This window comes from Monodelphis domestica, chromosome 8, assembly GCF_027887165.1.
Source record: "Monodelphis domestica isolate mMonDom1 chromosome 8, mMonDom1.pri, whole genome shotgun sequence".
In the NCBI taxonomy this organism is placed as follows: domain Eukaryota; kingdom Metazoa; phylum Chordata; class Mammalia; order Didelphimorphia; family Didelphidae; genus Monodelphis; species Monodelphis domestica.
The window spans coordinates 156,708,027-156,725,146 of record NC_077234.1 but is presented as its reverse complement, the minus strand read 5'-3'; the positions used below and the strand labels follow the sequence as shown (position 1 = coordinate 156,725,146).

The 17,120-nt window shown below is 32.6% G+C and overlaps 1 protein-coding gene across 1 annotated transcript in view; it reads right to left on the bottom strand.

Moving 5' to 3' along the window:
• The window catches only part of GPC5 (glypican 5), a 2,135,463-nt gene that overhangs the window by 661,728 nt on the left and 1,456,615 nt on the right, over window positions 1-17,120 (bottom strand). The gene's annotated exons all lie outside the window — the stretch shown is intronic.

The following is a 17,120-nucleotide window of genomic DNA, read 5'->3' as shown; positions in this document are numbered from 1 at the left end:
TAATGAAGTAGTGAAAGGCAATTTTACTTAGTCAATAATATAGCCTCATGATTAGGAAGACCTAGGTTCATATTTTGTATCTTATACGAAAGAGCAACATGTGATTAAGTAAATTGTTCAACTTCTCTATTCCTGGAAACTCTTTAAAACTATCATGTAACTGTTGCCATCAGAGATATTTCCTCCTCAGAAATTTCCAAAAGTTATGAAATCATAGGTTCAGAGCAAATTTGTTGGTAAAATAATCACAATTATATCTAAATATTGATTATAAATACCACCAAGACACAAAAAATTATATGGTTCTTTTATATATTTATTTTAATTTTTCCATTTAACTTATGTTTTATTAATATAACTTATTATTACGAAATTCTAATTTTCTGACATTTTGTGATATATGTTGTCTCTCTCCATCCCATCTCTTCTCTCCCCCAAAATATGATATAGATTATACATATAGTATCAAACAATACAAATTTCCATATACTTCATCTTGTGAAAAAAGACACACAACTCTGAACAAGTTATAGCATATGAATGTAATGGAATACTATTGTGCCATAAGAAATGACAAATAAGATGATAGAAAAAATGGAGACTTAAATGAAGTGATACAAAGTGAAGTGAGAAGAATTAGCAGAATGTTGTAAAAACTAATAGCAAGAATATATGATAGTCAACTGTGAGTGATAGTTATTATCAACACTATAAGGAACCAGTACAATTCCAGGAGACTCATGATGAAAATGGTTACCCACTACACCAGAAAGAACTGATAGTGAGAATGCAGACTGAAGTATACCATCCTTCTTTTGATTTCTTCCATGATTTTTTTCAAATGTAAGCAATGTATATCTTGTTTCACAATATTAAAAATATGGAAGTATGTATTACATGATAATATAGGTACATCCTGTATCATATTTTCTACTGTATTGGGGAGGCAGAGTATCGGAGGGAATGAGAGGATATGGAATGCAAAATGCCAGAAATCAAATATCGAAAATTATATCAACATAATTTGGAAAAAAATAAAAATTTTTAAATTTATAAAGAAGACACATAGAACTTAAAGTGGAGAAAAATTCATGGAGGAAATAAAGTGAAGAATGGTATACTTCAATATGTATTCAGACTCTCCGTCCCCTGTATAGTATTGGATAGTCTTTTTAATCATTGATCCCTTGGAATTGTCCAAAGTCTGTAAACCTTAAAATATCTTAGACTTATAAATGTTGGAAATTTCACCATTGGGAAATGTCATACTTGAAAAATTTCTTACTGATAGTCTATTGGAATGTGAACCCCATTGGCATGGGAGGTTCCTCCTCCTCCCTTCTTAAGATTACTTTAGGACAGAAACCTTTTGCTGAACAATGAATAGGGCTTTGACCTATGCTTAAGCATAGAACAGGAATTTCCTTGAGTCATGATTGATTTTAGAATTTATACAATAGAGATACTTGGAATGACAGAACCAGGTCTTGGAAAATACAATTTCCACCCCACTCAGTCCTAACAGGATTTAGGAAGGGCTGCAGCATAGATCAAAATTTAATTATTCCAATCTCTACCCTACTCAGGGTAACAGGATTTAGGAAGGGCTGGAGCAAAGGATCAGGATTTAATTGTTTGAGAATATGACCTTCAACAGACATGTGCAAAGCCACAGACCTCTGGGAGGTCCTGGGTTGGGCTGGAGCCACCATTGGCACAGGGAAGACATGGACAGTGATTGGTAGATATGAGAACTGAGGGGAGGGAACTTGGATGGTTTGCTTAAAGAGAGAGGGGTCTGAGGACCGCAGGGGGTGGGTTGGAGAGTTTTGGCTCTGAGTGGTTGGAGAGGTGCTCTGAGAAGCTTGCTCTGAAGGAAGCTGGAGGTGGAAGCCCCTGAGACTGTTTCTCCATTTTGGTCACGTGAGTAATAGGGACTGATCTCCTTTCTTTGCCCCAGCTATCTAAGGGCTTGGGCCTTTTGGCCCAGCCTAAACAGAAGGGGTATTTAAGCCCTATTCCCTTCTCTCCCCTTTCTCTCTCCCTCTCTCTCTCTATCTCTAATTCCTTTCCTCCTCCTGTTTGTAATTAAACTCTATTAAAGGTTGACTGCTGACTTGAGTTTTCATTTAGGAATTACATAGCTGAATTCCTTGGCGACCTTAAATTAATATATATCAGTCTTTTAAAGTGATTTCCTTGTCACAAGTCTTTACACTGCTGATAATAGTTAAGTCAATCACCATTGATCATACATCATTGTTATTGTGTAAAATATTTTCCTGTTTCTGCTCATTTCACATAAATATTTCTCAATTTTAAGATGATTTATCTTTAAAATTATTTTTAAAAATCCAACACTATGAGCTATAATTACTTTTGACAAAGAAATGATAGATTTTTCTATATAGTAAGAAATATTATTACTATACATCATATTTGCAATTATAGGAAAGATGAAGGAAATTATTTCTATTTACATATAAGTAAATGATTTAATTATTGACCTTTGGGGACATGATTTAAGATATGAACTGAAAAATTAATTGCTTCAGTAAAATAAGAGTATATAAAATAAAATTAAAAACATTTCATCCTTTGCATTTTATTTTAAAAACTTTAAAAAATATTTAAACATTCTGGATTCAAATGTGACCTTAGATACTTACTAAGCTCCAAGGATGAAGGCTGACAGAAAAGACCAAAACTACAGATCTAGCACATAATGAGAGGAGCAAGACTGCAGGCCACTATAGGGGGAAAAGAAGGGGCTAATATGAGCAAACAACAGAGAAAGAAAAAAGAAATTACAATCAACAGCTTCTACTCAGGCAATCAACAAAGAGCAAATGCAACAGAGAAGGACGAAGGAACACCAAGTAAAACCACAGAAATTCCAGTGAATTGGACACAGGCTTTGAGAAGAACTCAAAATAAAATTCAAAACACAATTAAGAGAGGCCGAAGACAACTGGGAAAAAGAACTTAAAAAGCAAGATAAGTCATCAGGAAACAGAGAATAATGTCTCAAAAGCCAAAATTAATCAGCTTGTAAATGAGGTAAAGGAGATGAAAGATGAGGCAAAGAAACTGAAATATGAGACAAAGCAAATGAAAGATGAGACAAAGATGAAGAATGACCTGCAAAGAAAATCAGACCAGAAGGAGAAGGATGACCAAAAAGCCAGGGATGAAATCCAGTCTTTAAGAACCAGAATACAACAACTAGAGTTAAGTGACCTCATATGGCAGCAGGACACTATAAGACAAAAATCAAAAGAATGAAAAAATTGAGGAAAATATGAAGCATCTTATTCACAAAACAGAGGATTTAGAAAATCATTCCAGGAGAGACAACTTAAGGATCATTGGTCTACCAGAAGACCAGGACAAAAGAAAAAGTCTGGACATTATCCTAAAGGAAATTATCCAAGAAAATGACCCCAATATTCTAGAAGAAGAAGGAAAAGTAGGGATTGAAAGAATCCACAGATCACCTCCTGTACTTAATCCCCAAATGACAACACCCAGGTATGTTATAGACGAATTCAAGAACTACCAGACCAAGGAAAAAATATTACAAACTCCTAAGAAGAAGGCATTCATATACTAAGGAACCACAGTGATCTGGTTGCATCTACACTGAAGGCCTGAAAGGCATGGAATATGATATTCTGGAAAGCAAGAGAACTAGGTCTACAACCAAGAATCCACTACCCAGCAAAACTGACTATATTCTTACAGGGGAAAATATGGTCATTTAACAAAATCGAATAATTCCAAGCATTTGTAAAGAAAAGATCAGACCTGAACAGAAAATTTGATGCCCAAGCATAGAACTCAAGAGAATCATCAACAGGTAATTAAGGAAGGGGGAAAAAAACAAACAAAAAAAGAAAACAAAAAACCCTTTTTTAAAAAAAGATCCAATAAGTTAAAGTGATATGTATCTCTATAAGAAAAGAGGACATGGATAACTCTTAAAAATTGTTATTATCACCTGGGTACCTAGAAGAATTATACTCAGAGAGAACAGTGACAAACTGTATAGGATGAAATGCCAAGACATAAATATGTATATAGATATATGTATACATACACAAACACATATACACAATTAGAGTTTTAAAAAGTGGTTAATACTAAGAGAAATGGGAAAAGAAACAAAATGGGGTAAATTTATATGGCACAAAGAAGCTCATGGCAGGATTGGGGAAGAAGATCAATACACTGGAAGGGTAAAGAAGTTGGAGATAGGAAGTACTCAATTCTTACGTGCATTGAAATTGACTCAAAGAGGGAAGAACAATCAAATACATTGGGGCAGAGAATTGATTCGCACCCTATAGGGAAGTAGAAGGTTAACAAACTAATGGAGGGAGAGGGCAAGGGGGGTAGTTTAAAAAGACTGTAAAGAAAGTAAAAGGGGAATAAGAAGTGGAGGGTAGAAAGGGAAGTAAAATAAGGGGTACTGATTAAAAACAAAACATTGGTGAAAGAAGAAAAGGATGGAGTAGGAGTGGAAATCAAAATGCTTGGAAATAAACAGCTGGTAATCATAACTCTGAATGTGAATGGAATGAACTCATCTGTAAAACAGAAGCAAATAGAAGAGTCAATTAGAAACCCAAACCCTACCATATGCTGTCTACAAGAAAACACATGAGGAAGGTAGACACACATATGGTAAAAGTAAGAGGATGGAGTCAAATCTATTGGGCATCAACTGATTAAAAGAAGGCAGGAGTGGCAATCAGGATATCAGACAAAGACAAAGTAAAAGTAGATCTAGTCAAAAGGGATACGAAAGGTAATTACATCCTGATAAAAGGCAGAATAGACAATGAGGAAATATCAGTACTCAATATGTATGTACCAAATGGCATAGCATCCAAATTTCTAAAGAAGAAACTAGTGGAGGTCAAGGATGAAATATATAGAAAAGCTATACTATGGGTACAACTGAACCTTCTTTTATCAGAACTAGATAATTCAAACCAAAAAATAAATAAGAAAGAGGTAAGAGAAGTGAATAAAATCTTAAAAAAATTAGTAGATATGTGGAGAAAAATAAATAGGGACAAAAAGGAATATATCTTTGAAGCAGCACATGGTACATTCACAAAGATTGACCATGTACTAGAGCATAAAAATATTGCAAACCACTGCAAAAGAGCAGAAATAATAAATGCAACCTTCTCAGATCACAATGCAATGAAAATAATAATTAGTAAGGGTACATGGAAAGGCAAATCAAAAATTAATTGGAAATTACACTATAAAATGTTCCAAAATCAGTTAAAATACAAATCATAGAACCAATTAATAACTTCATAGAAGAAAATGACAATGATGAGACATCCTTTCAAAATCTATGAGATGCAGCCAAAGCAGTACTCAGGGGGAAATTTATATCATTGAGTTCATATATTAACAAATTGGGGGTCAATTAATTCAATCAATGAATTGGGCATGCAAATTAAAAAACTAGAAAGTGAACAAATTAAAAATCCTCAGATAATAGCTAAATTAGAGATCCTAAAAATCAAAAAGAAATTAATAAAACTGAAAGTCAAAGAACTATTGATTTAATAAATAAGACTAGAAGCTGGTACTTAAAAAAACAAATAAAATAGAAAAGTACTGGTCAATCTAATTTAAAAAAGGAAAGAAGAAAACCAAATTGAAATTATCCAAGATGAAAAGGGAGTCCTCACCACTAATGAAGAGGAAATTAAGGCAATCATTAAAAATCTTTATGCCCAATTATATGGCAATAAATATGGCAATCTAGGTGGTTTAGATGAATAATTACAAAAATAAAAATTGTCTAAATTAACAGAGGAAGAAATAGACTATCTAAATAAACCTATATCAGAAAAAGAAATTGAACAAGCCATCAAAGAACTCCCTAAGAAAAAATCCCCAAGACCAGATGGATTCACAAATGAATTCTATGAAACATTAAAGAAAAATCAATCCCAATATTATACAAACTATTTGAAAGAATAAACCAGGAAGACCAATATTCTTAATGAATGTAAATGAAAAACTCTTAAATAGGATACCAGAAAAAAGACTCCAGCAAGTGATCACAAGGGTTATTCACTAAGACCATGTAGGATCAATACCAGGAATGCAAGGATGGTTCAATATTAGGAAAACCATCCACATAATTTACCTTATTAGCAAGCAAATCTACAAAAATCACATGATTATTTCAATAGATTCAGAGAAAGCCTTTGACAAAATATAGCACTCATTCCTATTGAAAAAACTAGAAAGCATATGAATAGAAGTGCCTTTCTTAAAAACAACAAACAGCATATATTTAAAGCCATCAGCAAACATCATCTGCAATGGAAATAAACTAGAAGCCTCCCCAATAAGATCAGGAATGAAACAAGGATGCCTATTATCACCTCTATTATTTAACATTGTATTAGAAACCCTAGCATTAGCAATTAGAGAAATAAAAAAAAAAACTAAAGATATTAAAATAGGCAATGAGGAGGCCAAGCTATCGCTCTTTGCAGATGATATGATGGTCTATTTAAAGAGTCCTAGAGAATTAATTAAAAAGCTAGTCGAAATAATCAACTTTAGCAAAGTTGCAGGACACAAAATAAACCCACATAAGTCATCAGCATTTCTATACATTTACAACACATCTCAGCAGCAAGAATTAGAAAGAGAAATTCCAATTAAAATCATCCTACATAATATAAAATACTTAGGAATCTATCTGCTGAGACAAACACAGGAATTATATGAACACAACTACAAAACACTCTCCACACAATTAAAACTAGATCTAAACAATTGGAACAACATTACCTGCTCATAGGTAGGATGAGCTAATATAATGAAAATGACCATCCTACCCAAAACCTATTTACTTATTTAGTGCCCTACCAATTGAACTACCAAAAAAAAAAAAACTTTTTTACTGAATTAGGAAAAAAAAAACATAACAAAGTTCATTTAGAAGAACAAAAATTCAAGAATACCCAGGGAAATCATGAAAAAAAATGTGAAGGAAGGTGACCTTGCACTCCCAGATCTCAAACTATACTATAAAGCAGTTGTCATCAAAACATGGTACTGGCTAAGAGACAGAGTGGAGGACCAGTGGAATAGACTTGGGGTAAGTGTCCTCAGCAACACAGTCTATGATAAGCCCAAAGATCGCAGCTTTTGGGACCAAAATCCACTATTTGATAAAAACTGCTGGGAAAATTGGAAGACAGTGTGGGAAAGATTAGGTTTAGATCAACATCTCACACCCTACACCAAGATAAACTCAGAATGGGTGAATGACTTGAACATAAAGAAGGAAATTATAAGTAAATTAGGTGAACAGAGAATAGTACAAGAATATTCATAGCTGAGCTGTTTGTGGTGGCAAAAAATTGGATAATGAGGGGATGCCCTTCAATTGGGGAATGGCTGAACACATTGTGGTATATGTTGGTAATGGAATACTATTGTGCTCAAAGGAATAATAAAATGGAGGAATTCCATGTGAACTGGAATGACCTCCAGGAATTGATGCTGGGTGAAAGGAGCGGAATCAGGAGAACATTATAGACAGAAACTTATACACTGTGGTACAATCGAATGTAATGGACTTCTCTATTAGTGGCAATGCAGTGATCCTGAACAACTGGAGGGATCTAAGAGAAAGAACACTATCCACATTCAGAGGAAAAACTGTGGGAGTAGAAACACAGAAGAAAAAGAATTGCTTGATTACACGGGTTGAGGGGATATGATTGGGGATGTAGACTCTAAATGAACATCCTAATGCAAACATCAACAACATGGAAATAGGTTTTTATCAAGGACACATGTAATACCCAGTGGATTTGCACATCAGCTATGAGAAGGGTAATAGGAGGGAGGGAGGGAAATAATATAATTCTTGTAACCAAGTAATGATGCTCTAAATTGACTAAATAAATTAATTAATTAATTAATAAAAAGTAGAAAAAATAAAAATAAAAGATGAACAGAAATACTAAAGAGTACAACCTTTTTAAGAAAAAAAAAAACACAGAGAGGATGCTAGGTTGCTCAATAGTTAGCCAGATCTGCAGTCAAGATGACATGGATTCAGATTTGGCCTAGCTATGTGATTCTAGGCAAGTCACATAACCTCAATTGTCTAACTCTTACTGTTCTGCCTTGGAACTTATATTTAGTATCAATTCTAAGTCAGAAAGTAAGTGTCATTTTAAAAGAATTGATAATATAGGGGGAATTGAACAAAATTGTACAAAAATTCACTAATGAAAATTAATTCTAAAAATATTTAACCAAATAGAAAAAAAGTAGGAAAAAGTTCACTGAAGAAAATAATTCCATAAAAATTATAATTATTTGTGTTTAGGAAATCTTTAACAAAAATGTATATATATATATATATATATATATATATATATAAAGAGAGAGAGAGAAGAATGTATTTAGTTCTAAAACATCTCTAACAAATTTAAATCATGACTATTACATCATATTTCTTAGAATGGAGGTCCCATTTATGTCAATTGAGATCAATTAAGTAAGTAAATAGGAGGTTTGAAAATATTCTTTAATTTTAATTTGTGGCTTGGTATTCTCATTTTCCCCTCCTGGATCACTGTCTTATGCGAAAAGGGCTCCTGTAGCTCAATGAAACTTTTATCTATGCTATTCAGGGTTATCTGATATCAAAACATAATAGTGAAAAGTTCTGACAAAAGGTTATTCACTGAAGAAGGAAAAGACAAACCACTCTGGTATCTCTGCCAAGAAAATCCCAAGGAGAGTATTGACTTGGAATCCTGATCACAGGGTCAGGAAGAGTTAGACACAACTGAACAATGAAAAACAATAAAAACCTTTATCTCAAAATGAAATAAGTTGACATATCCTCCATAAATTTAAATTATTTTAGTCAATATTTGGTATATGGGCAAAGAGTAGATAAAGATAGTATTAACAACAACAAAAAACACTGACTATGAAGTCAAAAGATTCACTTTCAATTGTCTGCTCTGGGATTCAAGGTCACATAATCAACAAAATGGCAGAGTAATAGTGTTACTTTTTAAAATTTTATAAATCTTTCTAGCCTAAAAAGCAAAATAGACAAAAATTAAAGCTGAATACACACACACACACACAAATAAAATCAGCATGAAATTAAAACTTCATGAATCATGAAACAACTATTATAATTAGAACTGTCATTCAGTGAGCTTATCCTTTAATGAGGATGTGTGTGAGACCTAACTGATGCAGAGTATTATGTATTAAGGTTTATGTTTCAAGATATGGAGTGATGGCTTGGCCTGGTCTTCTCACAGTAAAATTTCAGTTTGAAGGCTCTGTAATCAACAAGAGGCATAAAAGTCTGTTTTGGCTAAACAGTGGGAAGGAAAGATGTACATCTGGGCAGGGATGAGAAAGGGCGATTCATGGTTGACTAGAACACAGCAATGAAAAGCAGCCTAAAGGATGCCTAAGGGAAGGGTACTAGAAACCCAGTTAGGATTCAATCTCTTCTCAGAGTTCTTAACTCTATGCAGGGAGTCATCTATTCTCTTATACCCTTGAACTAAATGAAAATGAGAATGATTAACAAAGGGGGGTCTAATAGAAACATAGAAGAGGAGAGAATAAAGAATGAGGAGAGGCTGTAAAAATACTATTGGGAATACAGGAAGATTAAAGGACAAAACGTTTAAAGGAGAAAGCTCTTTCCTAAATAGATAAACCAATTTTTAAACTCAAAAATAAAAGGAAAAATTAACACTTATAAATTTTAAAATACATTGAATAATTATTATATTATAAAGGAAAATTAACCAAAATGCTCCCCATAAAAGAGAAGTGTGTAGACTCCCGCAATTCATGGAACATGAAAGAACAATGGAATGGTTCAAAAGAAATAAAACTGTTTAAAGGAGATAACATGATAGGAATGAGGTTGAAATTCACAGATCTCAGAGTGGAATTGAAGAAGACAAACAATAGAGTAAAATAGTTAGAACATATGGTAAATCTCTCCAGAACAGTAGAAATTTTGAAGGAAAGAATTATATATTTAGAATTTAAAAATAACAAAGGATATAGAAATATAGTAAAAATGAACAAAATATAATTTAAAAGAATATATGCATTGCATATCATAAAGTGCTCACACTTGTTAAAGATTTTCAAGGATCTAGAAATGAAAATCTGGGTAAGATATTCATATTAATTTTGTTTTCCAAAGTAGGAACATTAATTTAAATAATAAATATATAGTAAAAAGATGGATCTCTCAGAGATTATAAAAATGAGGCATCCATTTTTATATCTGACACAAATTTTTGCCTCTAAGGTATGAATTTTAAGTTCTGCTTAACCTCTAATTTTTCAAATTTAAAATATCAAGATGATAATATCAAGATTCAAAGTTAGTATAATTCTCTAATTTACATTTGTCTTTAAGATTTAACTATATGTTCAGAACTTCCTATTAAAATCAATGTATTCTCCATATTTAATAGCATCTCATTTATTTCTGTTTTTATAGTTTGGAATATTTTTTACATTTATATCAAAATTAAATATCTACCATAAGATGGATTTAGTCATTGCAAATTAGAATCGTGGCACTCTATGTTCAAAAAGAAAAAAAACATTCCAAATTAAGATTATATGAATATTCTTTGAAATGATTTAAATAGCTTTTTTTAATACATTCTCTTTTCTACCACATTACATGCATTAGGATGTGGTCATTTTCAAATCACTGCAATATTTTTATAAAATTTAATATTTTATCATTACAAATATAAAAAATAGAGCTTTAACATTTACTGATAAATTTGTCCTGGATTGAAAGATAAGAAATATATTTCATTTTCATGTCAGTAGAAGATGCCATTATAAACTCTAAATAATAATAATAATAGTTAACTTTTATTCCATTTACTATGTGCAAGTCACTATGCTAAGCACTTAACAAATATTATCTCATTTGATCCTCATAATAACTATAGTAAGTCATTGCTATTTTTATCCCCATTTTAAAGATGAAAAATGTGAAGCAAACAAAGATTCTATTTTTGTTCACTATCCAAGAACTAGTAAGTGCCTGGCCAGACTTGAACTAATAATCTTCATCACTCCATACCTAGGGATGTAATCACTGTGTAACAAACCTGTTCCATTTTAGCTTCTCTACATTTCATGGTACAACTTCCCTATATATCAAAAATATTCTCCTCTAATCATAAACCCTTACAGAATGACTGAGTTTACTCAAAGCATTAAGGATACAAAGATGATCACAAATAAGGCCTCCCCTCTAGAAGCTTACAGTCTCATGAAAGAGACAATAGGTATATAAATGGATAAAGTGAAGAGAAAAGGGAAAGAAACAAAAAGGAGAGGGAGAAAGATAACTGGAAGGGGACACACACAGAGAGAACATAAAGCAATAGCAAGGAGACAGATAGCCCGTTTTTAGGGGAATTTCTTCCTGGATTAGGGAAAGGCACAATAAAAAGCATTTTTGTCAGTCAGTGTCTTTAAGTAAGAACTTATATTTCAGGTACTGTGCTAAGATTTGGCATCATATGAGAAAGAAAAAATCATCTCAGAAGGTTTTTCCTTTTTCTTAAAAAAGCCAACCTCTAGTTAATAATCCTAAGTATATTACTTCCTCGCATAAGCCTTTCCATCTTTTATAATGTCCTTCCCACAGTTATTAAGGAAATATCTGGAATTCTTAATAATAATTCTTGGATGCCTGGAAATTTCTAGGCAATTTATGTGGATTTAAGGAGAAGAGCCAATGGTTCCAAAATTAACTTCCAGAGATTTCACCAACAATCAATTGCTAACTCTTCTTAATGAGCTGTCAATGAGATGCCACAGATCAGTCAATGTTCTGGCTCAAGCATACTCCTCTTATTCCATATCCTTTAATGTTTTCCAGGAGTCAGCACTCATTGGGCAAGGGATAAGCCTGGCACTTCCTCAAGTTCAAGTGTAAAATATTTGTTTCATTTGGTTCCTATTGCCCTTCCAGCTGGTGATTGAATATGCATTATAAAGCTCTTCCAGGTGACATCTTGCAAATGTTTTGGAGAGTGAAGAGGAAAGGCATATTAGGGACCTGATTTAAGATTTAATTTATTTTTTATTTTTTCAAACAGAATAAAAATTCCTGCAATCCAACTTCTGCTATTTTGTATTAAATAGCAAAAATGGCCTTTCCCTTTTTTGATTAGTTCATGAAAAAGATTGGACCTTACATATAGTTGTCATATATGAACAGAAAGGTGCCATAGTGTAGTATTAAAAGAATTTTACTCTAAGACATGATATATGAAAACTTCCAGCATGAAGATAACAAAATCCTTAAAGGAGAGTGTTTACCTTAAAAATGTTGCCATCATCAGCAACAACGAAATTAAACAGATCAATAAATTGAGCAAGTGACTAAAGAAAATATTAATAATTAATATGCATTATTATGCTATTAATTGATATCATGCTAAAATGCTATAATAATAAGTTAAAAATGAAATGGAGATACTAAGCATAGTTAAAGGAAAAAATAACCCTTTTTAACATAATTCTCTCCTTAGAGAAACTTATTTCATTATCTAAAACTAGAAAAAAATCATATTAATTACAGGTTGTAAAATAAGTACACAAAGATCATTAGTATTTCTTTTACCAGTACAACTTAGTGAGAAGTGAAGAAAACAGAAATGTCATTGAAAATGACTATACAAAATATGAAACACTTGGGAATCTAGCTATTAAGTCACTGGCTCTGTGGATTGAGACATGCCCAGAAACAGGAAGTCCTGGGTTCAAATCTGGCCTCAGACACTTATTAGCTGTGTGACCCTGGGCAAGTCACTTAATCCCTGTTGCCTAGCCATTACCAATATTCTGCATGGGAACCAATACACAGTATTGATTCCAAGACAGAAGGCAAGGGTTTAAAAAAATAAAGGCAACTAAGATAAATATAATAATACTAATTTCCTATAGTCAGGTTGTGTCAATATGATTAAAATAACTTAAATTTTACTTATCTATTCAGTATCATGCTATGCAAATGACCAAAAACATACTTTCTAAATCAAAAACAAACAAAAATAGAACTCATTTGAGATTGTAAAATGTCAAGAATCTCAAGGGACTTAAAGAAAGTATAGGAAGGAAGGAAACCTAGAAGTACTAAATATCAAAGTATCTTACAAAGAACTAATCATTAAAATGATTTGCTACTGATTCAATGTTAAAAAAGTAAATCAGTCAAAAAGATTAAATAAACATTTGAATGAATGAACACTTATAGTACAACAGTGTTTCCAAGACCCAAAGACTCCAATTATTAAAGTAAGAGTTATTATTTGATAATACAAAAGTAGACCAAAAAAACCTGGAAAAATTAGAAAGCAATACCCCCGAAACTATATGTAGATCTCATGTATACCAAAATAATCTCTAAAAGTATATATGATAGATATAAAAATTACATGTCAATTAGAAGACCAAGGAAAGAACATTTTGTGACTATGGATAAGGAAAAAAAATGAATGACCAAATAATGAATAGATTAGTACAAGAAAAAATAATAAAATTTTAAAAGGGATTTTTACAAATAAAAATTGAATTTAAAATTAGAAGGGAAATAGCTAATGCTAAAAGGGCCTACTATATGAAAAAGTCCATTCCTCAATAGACAAATGGTAAAAGAATGTGAACAAGCAAAGCTCTAAGGAAGACATCTAATCTTTAAATACTTTTATACTAACAAAAAAGTTAAAATCACTAAAAAATTTACAATTCATCTTAAAACAACTCCAATTCCATTCCTAATCAATCAGATTGACAAAAGTAAAATGATCAAAAAGAAAGTATGATAAATTTTGGAAGGATTGCCCCTACCCCAAAAAAAATTAGGTTGCAGATATACTATGAGTAAAGTTTGTGGAATGATACAAATATTTTGGAAAGTGTTATGGAACTATTACCCAAAATTCATTAAATTTTCTATATCTATTGATCTGGAAATATCACTAATAAAGCTGTACCCCAAAAAGATGAAAGAAAAGCAAAATGACATTTACATATGAAAATTATAGTATCTCATTTTTTAGAAATAGAAACTAAGGGGTCCATGAATTTGCTAATAGCTAATCAAATTAATAAATTTAATATATTACATGAATTTAATGGTGTATACTGCACTCTAAAAAAAATTACAAAAGAAAGAATTTCAGAAAAAGTTGGTCTACACAATTCTGTCAAGAGAAGAGGACATTTTTTTTCCCACTGTATACAAAACTGTATACAAAAACAACATTATCAAGGAAAGCAACTTTGAAGATGAAATCTTACGTGGGATTTAAAGAGAAAGTTGTGGGTGTAGATGAAGAAGAGTATCTCAGGTAAGTTGCAGATGGTAGGGAAGGCAGTCAGATAAAATATGTGGAGGCTAAGATAGATTGTTTTTTTAAAGGAACTGCAAAGTAATCATTATAACTGGATGATATGATATATAGCAATGAGGCTGTGTTATCAGGGAGGAGTCAGATTTCAGTAATAGACTGACTGAAGGAAAGGGGAAGGGAATGATTTAAAATGATGAGAAGTCTTTGGTCCATGGAACAGACATTCCAAAGGGCACAATGGAAGGGGTGGATAGTATTTGACTTGAATAAGGTGTTGGGAGGGTTGAAGAGGACAGAAGTCATCAATGGTGGGTGCAGGGAATGGATTTTGGATAATGATCAAAAGGGATTTTAATCACTTTAATGTGTAGGATGTAATCAGATGTGAGAAAGTTTGTCATTGAGTGGAAGGCAACATGCTTCTTTTTTAAAGAAGCCTGGATATGAAGTTGTGGGCAAATGTAGTAGGAGATGGGATGACCTTAGATGGGAGGTCCTGCCTCAATATTCCTCTTCCCTTTGATGGTAGGAAAAGAGATAGAAAAGGGGGCAGCAAAAAGTCCAAATTCCTATCAACTTTCCTTTTCCTCTTCCCTGAAGGGACAGGAATAGTAGGCTTGGAAAATTGGCTTGTTGGGTTGGTTCTACCTTAGTTAACATTGATAATATCTACCAACAATGAAATAGATTGGAATTATAAGGCACACCTTTAGAGGCAAAGACTGTGTCTGTTAGCTAGTTCTATAAAGTTGCAGGTTTCTTAGAAGTCAGCTGACCAATCTTGACCACCCAATTTGCAGCCCCAGAATCTGTTAAAGTTTCAACATCTGTCTACATAGCCTTATCTTTTCTCTTTAATATCCTTCATAACATATTTGCATCCTTTATACCATATTTGCACATTTCCCCCTGACTCCCAGTGCTGCAGTAATAATGCAAATTTTTATAAGGATAATATCAATTATAATAATATAATTGATATTATCCTTCCTTATAAAAGGTACAATATGGCAATTGAATGTATATCATTGATGAGATTAATTCAGTGCAAAGAACCTGCAAAATTATTTTAACTCTGATTTTACAAAATAAAACAGAATGTACTATATATTGTATTAGTGGGATTATTTAATGATATCAATAAAGGCATGTATAGTATAATTTATAAAATTGAATTAAGAGCATGAAAATACACTAACCAAATGAAGCATGAATTGTATAGATTTAATCACCTTAACTTCTTACTGACAATGAAGATGAAAATGTGTCATTCTGACCTTTTTTAGTTGTGGCGGGATTTGAATATGGCAGAGTCTGTACTCTGGTTCACAGAAGTGTAAATTTCATTAGGATAGACTTTGTGATATATGGAATTTCAACCCTATAAACTCCATGCTGGGATTTTAAAAATATCTTTTTTTATGAAATGTGTTCAACCACAGAATACCATCAGGAATATAAATGCCTGTGAGGTATAAATACAAGAAATTCATAATCATCAGATCTGAATAAAGCATATGCCAAAAAAGAGATAATCAAGATCAAACTTCCTAAGTTTGGGGACTCCTCTGTGCAACAGCTTGTCCTTTGGCTTCTCAGATGAGGTTTTCTGATCCTATTGGAAATGAGCTTGTATTGATTTGCAAAAAAGTATACAATTCAGGTTCAGCATCTGATATTTTCCATAGAAGAAGGAGAAATAGAGTTGGCAGAAAACATAAAATTCAAGTTCATGATAGACACATGAAACAGGATATAAAATAGCATCCCCATGAGGTCAAACAGAGTATCAAAGCGGGCAAAATTTCCTTTTTAAAGCAGTGATGCAAATTTATTTCCTTCACAAGTTTATCAAATATTAAACACATGAATGTGATCCGAAGGTTGGCTTCTGTATTGGTTGCATTTGTAGAGGCACCACTCATGTATCGGAGGTGTATATAAAAGGTAGTTTGTAAATGAAAATTAAGTCACTTTATAGCTGGGTTTAAATCTTGTGTCATGTGCTGTCATGTAATCTTAGACAAGTCACTTCATATATTCAGCTAAGTGGCATAAAGATAGAGTGCTGGACTTGGAGTCAGGAATATGAGTTTAAATCCTGCCCCAGACACTGACTAAGTGGGTGACCAGAGGTAAATCATTTAATCCATTTATGCATCAACTTTGTCATCTTTAAAACAAGGATATAGCAGTGCCTACCTCCTGGGGTTTTTGTGAGGGGCAAATGAGATAATATATGTAAAATGCTTTGCAAAACAAAGTGTTTTCTGGATGCTGGCTACTCTTATTATCTATCTCATTTCATTTGACTGTCTTAGAAAGTCGTGTTTTCTATTTTGCACAGTAAAATGGGCACCATAGATTATTTCTACTTTCTCACCTGTCTCACCCTTCCGAGTCACGCTACTCACCCCACACACACTTTTACTGTAGAACTAAAGATGAAATTCCATAGGGAAGAAATTTGGAGGTTTTTGATCACTAAGTAAAAGACTTGTCATTTCCTAGGTGTGGGGACACCCTCGGCTGACACAAGAGCCTAACCATCTCTGAATGATTTAGTTGCCTGAAATTCAATGAGGATAATCCATTGTTCACAGAGCTAATAAATGTTAAAGGTAATATTTAAATCTATATCTTCTTAACTCCTAATCCATCAATCTA